This window comes from Drosophila arizonae, chromosome 2 (assembly GCF_054131065.1).
Source record: "Drosophila arizonae isolate 15081-1271.41 chromosome 2, UAZ_ARI_1.0, whole genome shotgun sequence".
NCBI lineage: Eukaryota > Metazoa > Arthropoda > Insecta > Diptera > Drosophilidae > Drosophila > Drosophila arizonae.
In genome coordinates, this window is record NC_142922.1 from 8,077,765 (window position 1) to 8,083,764 (window position 6,000).

General features: G+C 41.5%; 1 long non-coding RNA gene across 2 annotated transcripts; it reads left to right on the forward strand.

Moving 5' to 3' along the window:
• The first annotated feature begins 1,817 nt into the window (after window positions 1-1,817).
• LOC149270261 (uncharacterized) lies at window positions 1,818-4,256 on the forward strand. 2 transcript variants are annotated; one of them, XR_016271602.1, is made up of 3 exons: window positions 1,830-2,922; window positions 3,009-3,538; window positions 3,663-4,256. It is a non-coding gene; the product is annotated as an uncharacterized LOC149270261 (long non-coding RNA). The 2 variants fall into 2 exon arrangements; XR_016271601.1 differs by having other exon boundaries at window positions 1,818-3,538.
• The last annotated feature ends 1,744 nt before the right edge of the window (window positions 4,257-6,000 follow it).

Here is a 6,000-nt window from a genome sequence, read left to right on the forward strand (position 1 = left end):
ATGTGTGCTGCTAGCAACATAAATAAACATCAAAATAATGCACACCATTAACATTGCCAATGGCCCCCAAAATGCAATGCGCCGCATGCGGAGTAGGTGCAACGGGAGCAGCTGCAGCCGCCGCCGAGGTGTCATGGGCATGGAGCAGGGGTGCCAACGCCATCGAGCTGGCTGTGGCAGCACCACGGCTGGCAACTAGACAGCAGACAATGCATTGCAAACAGTCGGCCTGAACGCCCCACTAACTCTTTCCACGGCAATGGGCGACAAGTTTTTCTCTTTTTGTGCTTTTCTATTGCCAGCCTCTAATGAAGTTGCATTGCAGTCAAGGCGAAGAAGATGAAGTTGCCGTCGAGCAAATGGAAGCGGGTACATGCATATGTCAGTCAATTTACCTTTCTTAGCTAGGTGTGAGCAGAGGTACGAAAAGAAAAAAAAAAAAAAAAACCTAACATTTATTAGAAATTTCAAGCAAGGAAATGCTAATATATTGTAGTATAATTCATCAATAGTTTGAAAGCTGATGGAGGGGAGCTGGTGCTAGGGACTGGCCAACAGCTAATTAGGTCAACAATGTGCAGGTATTTTGAAAGCTAAAATATGGAAAAGGAGCAAATTCTCATACGAAACATCACATGTGCCAAAAATATGTATATAGAATATATCTTATACGTATGCATCGCTGTCAATTTGAATTAGGTCTTTTTCTGGTTTCCGTTAAGTCTCATTTCTATCTTCCGCTTCAGGCAAAGATATTTATGCGATTTTTATTGATAACTGGCATTTAAAATACGAAAGACTGAAGCAACGAACTTGCCGCCGTCAAAGTAACAAGCCCAGCAACAATTGCGCATTGTGAACTTTATGGGCTGGAGACGAGAAGAACGCTCTTTGGGCAGCCAAGCGCAGCAGCAATCACAGTCACAACGAGCACAGCCAGCATAACGGCCGAAAAACCATCTGAAAACAGAATCCCGAAAATAAAAGAGACTACGACGACGACGACGACGACGAGGCTTGGAAATTATAACGCAACGCAACGCAGCGTTTTGTATAACGGTTACCGGCGAGCTTAAAGCGAGCCAACAGACAACGGCACTTTTTTCACTTTTGCTGCATCTATGAGATACAGAAACTCGCACAAAGACAACTCACTGCCACCTGCAGCTCAGCTCGGCTGACACTGTGGAAGATGCAGCTTCATGACTGAGCGCTTTGTGTGTTCCCTTCCTCTATGACCCCTCATCCCTCGCCTCGCTGTCGATTTGTTGTTGTTGTTTTTTTTTTTTTTTATATCTGTTGACTGTTTTTTAATTAAATTTTTGGTTGGGGCAGATCTTTGGAAACGTGGAATAGTCGGCAGCTTTGGATGCTGATAATCAGTAAAACGTAATGGGCCGTTGAAGTCTGGGTAGGTTTGGGGCTGGGGTACAGCGTCACCAACACCGTCAACGTCACCAACACCGTTGGCTCTGGCTGTGGCTCTGGCTCGGCTGGGTTACCGTTTAAGCGCCTTAATTGTTTAATTGCCATAGGCATTGTTGCACTGCACGGTTGGGGGGCTTTTGGGTTACCGTTGTGACAATCTACTGAAGCAAATTAATCGATTTGCAGTGGCAGTCGCAGTTACAGCCACAATCACAGTCACAGTCACAGTCGAGGCTTCGCCGGGGCTCGATTACCAGCGCTGCAACCGCAAAGCCTTAGCAACGTCCATTGCACAGCATCCCAAGTACAGCTGCTGCAGCTACCGATTCGCATAGGCATCCGCCCAGTCGCATCGAACTTGGTTTCCCATTTCCCATTTCCCATTTCTGTGTCACTTTGCAATCAGTTTGCCATTAAATGTCGGACAAAGTCTCTGTCGTATCTGTCAGATACGCATGGAGAGTGCTGCCAGCTGTTTTTCCTATTAGTCTAACAAATGGGCTAACTTGATAGCTTTCGGTTCGACTCCTGATTGTGGGCTGCATACAATGGGCTAAGTTCGTTGCCTAAGTCTTTTGCTTTTGATACGTGTTAAGGGTGCTAATTAAAATACTAAGTGATGTATTATATTACGAATTGGCTCTCGAAAAAAGCTTGTTCGGATCATATTACCAGCATCATAATCATTCAAATGTCAGATGTAGATGTTCCGCTTACAGTCATTTACTCGGGAATGGAAACTTTTTAAATTTATAATCTTGAGTCGACCAAATATTATTTTAATTTATTTTTTGTTATTATCTATATATATAAAAGAAAGTTGTGTAAAAGTGAAGACCGCTTATAACTTGATTTGGGCTGAACCAATTTTCATGGTTTTTGATTTGTTGGATTTGTCTCCGCAACGAGTTTAGTATAGGGTCTTAAAAATACTGAAAAAATTTGCCGAATACTTGAAAAACGCGGTTTTTTCCCCAAATGTTCAAATTTTTTTTATACCCAGTAGGCTTGGTAACAGTGACAGTTTTGACAATAGTGTAGAAGTAAATAAACAAATGTAGTCAGTCAGTCTACGGTCTCCTGACCTCGAGCAGACCTGACTATTCAAAAAAAAAAAAAAAAAAAAAAAAAAAAAAAAATTTTTCAAATCAAAAGGAAAAATATTTCAAATCAAAAATCTGCAAAAAATCAAAAGATTAAAACCTGACTGTTCAAAAAATAAATAAAAAATTAAAAATTCGAAATTAAAAAAAAAAAAAGGTAATTATTAAAAAGTGTATTTTTGGCTTTTTATATTTTCGGACTTTTAAACTTTATAAATATTTCAAATCAAAAATCTGCAAAAATTAAAAAAAAAATCAAAAGATTAAAACCTAACAATCAAAAATAAATAAAAAATTCAAAATTCAAAATTCGAAATTAAAAAAAAAAAAGTTAATTATTAAAAATTGTATTTTTGGACTTTTACAAAAGCTAAATATCTCGAAAGTTCAGGTATTTGTTTGTCTCAAACATAAATTTGTGTAAATTATTTATATTTATATTTCTCGATTGTTTTATATGGTTTTGTGCGAGGGCAGTATTACTATTAATAAAAATGCCGCGTCCTAGAAGATCTAATCTTTCCCGGCGGACCCATAATGCAATTAGGCAACGGAATAGCGCGAGTCAATTATCTGACGAAGAGCGAGAAATCGCCCGAGAAAGGCTCCGCGTTAGTACCCAGGGAAGAAGGGCCTTAATTCGTGCTTCTCAAAGAGAGGCAGCCCGTGAAATGGCAATAAGAAATGGTTCAAGGATTGATTTGAATCGAGCAGCGTTTCGATATGATTGCACCATTGATTACAGCTTGAATCGTTTAGTTTGCATTGGTCCAATGGACGTTGTTTGCTAGCATTGTGGCGCATTGAAGTTTGCTGGTGAAACGCCCGGTTTGTGCTGCCTTAGTGGTAAAGTGACATTGCCATTAGCGGTCACCATAGCCATTGCGTTCCCTGCTTTATGGCGAAACACTAGAATCACGACATTTTCTAGCGAACACTCAAAAATACAATGCCTGTTTCCAAATGACATAATTTGGGGCGGAAAATATTGGAGACGGATATTTAAGGTAATTTACGTTAAAAATTTTATTTTCTATGACTGCCAAAAAAAAATTTTGAATAATGTAGTTTGTTAGATTTCTGTAAATAGTGTTTGTAAATATAACTATAACTATGGCTTTGAATTTAAAGATTCAAGGCCAGATTTGCCATCGCATTGGATCATTGCAACCTATTGAAGATGCACAGCAAAAATTCTTGCAAATATACTTCATGGGCAATATGGAAGAACAACTTGACCGGCGTCAAGAAATGAACACAGCTATGAAAAGAGCAATTCTCCATGATTTGCATGCTTAGAAATTTAAACCAACCAAAACTGTGCAATGGAACGCGTTTGGTGATAAGAAAACTGATGAGCAATGTGATTCACGCGTTGATACTCAAAGGAAAATTTAAAGATGAGGAAGTTCTTATTCCTAGGATTCCGATGAGCTCAACAGATATGCCCTTTCAATTTAAACGAATTCAATTCCCGCTTCGTCTTGCCTTCGCCATGACGATCAACAAGTCACAGGGCCAATCTTTGACTATTTGTGGCCTCAATCTAGAAAATGCGTGTTTTTCTCATGGTCAATTGTACGTGGCATGCTCACGTGTTGGCAAACGATCCGCATTATTTGTTCTTGCACCCGACCAAAAAACGAAGAATGTCGTTTACAACAAGGTGCTTGAATGAAAATCCGATTAATAAATTTATCAGTGTATCCCAGCCTGAACAACATAGCTTTCAACAATTTTTTACCTAGAAATAATATAGAGGGCAATGCAACGTTTGCCGGGCCAGCTAGTTTTTAATAAAATTTCAATTTAGATTTATCACTTATTATCTGCAAGCCTCGTATAGTCACGCTTGTCCCGAATCGTTTCGGATTTTTGGCCTTTGCTTGATAGCTATTTAATGCGCCTTTCAAAAAGTTCTCAGCCGATGAGCAAAGTCTTGTATGTCGTCTGGCTGTGCCCCTTTGGGCGTCGCTCTGGATCCGGAATTGCAACTGTAACAGGGGACGGCAGCGTCCACGTTGCGCTTGCCTCACAAAGTTAACCCAATTATGAAAGGCGCAACATAATTAAAGTGGACATGTGGCCACGGCAAAGGAGATGCACAAGACTTGCCAAGTTAACCACTTGTGGTTGCAGGCACCACCAACTGCACCAGCACCAGCAGCAGCAGCATCATCATCAACACCACCACAGCCACCCCACCAAGCTGAACAGGCAGAAGACAAACCCGAACCAAATTGGGTCACGTGCTCGGCTCGCAACGCAGCGGCGACTTCAACTGACAATTTTACGATACGGCCGCGATGGCTTGCTTGAAGTTGGAGCTGGAGATGGAGAGGCTGAGATGCTGAGACGTTGAGACGCGGAGTCGCGGAGACACTGAGACACTGTGGCTCTGCCAATGTGCGTAGTCAAAAGGTAAGTCTTGCCACGTTTGCCTAAAAGATTCGCACCACTCGACAAGTGCAATGCATCTTTATTGTTGTTGTTGTTGTTGCTGTTGCTGTATTGCTGTATTGTTGTTATTGCTGGCGTCGCGCCCATAAATTAAATGCACAAACGAGTTTCGCATCGCATTGTAAGATTAAGTAAAAAGGGGGCAACGGGTGGCTGAGAGAAGAATTTGAAGACAGCAACAGAGACTGAAACTGAGACTGCGACTGAAACAGAGATAGAGACGGAGACAGAGATAGAGATAGAGACAGAGAATTGGCTGCTTTCGCATATAATTTAGCTTTGGGCTACATAATTAATTCCGCCAGGCCGCCCAACGTTTTATGCTGAGCTCGCCCCCGCCTCCGCCCCGACCTCTGCCCGGGCCCCAGTTTCAGTGCCAGTCCCAGCCAACTGTCCGAAGGGAAGGAGTACGCGTAGTACGTGATATGGGCCAACAGGTTTTCCGGCGCACTTGTTGCCATCGCCAAGACTACAAAAATCAAAAATAAGAAAAAAAAAAAATTCATATGCGTTGTCGATCCGTGGGCTTCAAGTGGGTTTCGGGTTGGGGTTTGGCTTTAGGTTCGGTCCCCAATCGCTGGGGCCTGGCCGGGCCAGCGCTTCCACTTGATTTGATTTTGGTATTCCATGCACCGTTATTCAAAATATTCGAAAAACGTTTTATCTGGTCTCCGTCTCTGTCTTTGTCTCCCTCTCTCTGTCTCTGTCCCTGTGTGCTTATGGGTTTGTGTGTGTTTGTATGGGTCCGAGTGCGTGCTGCTTTTAAGTTTTGGAACCGCCGACGCCGCTGTCCCACTGTGTTCACAACTAATTACAATTCTATTTATTAAGCCTCACTTTAGATAGATCTGGACTAAGATTCTCTTCGATTATAATACTAGTGGGCGTTATAAACATGGGACGATAATGAATGTATGCAAAACTGAGGGTTTTAAAATGTGAAACACGTTTGCATTAAACTTTTAAAGAAATATTTCAAAATTAGCTTGAAAAAGAAAACTTTTCCCTT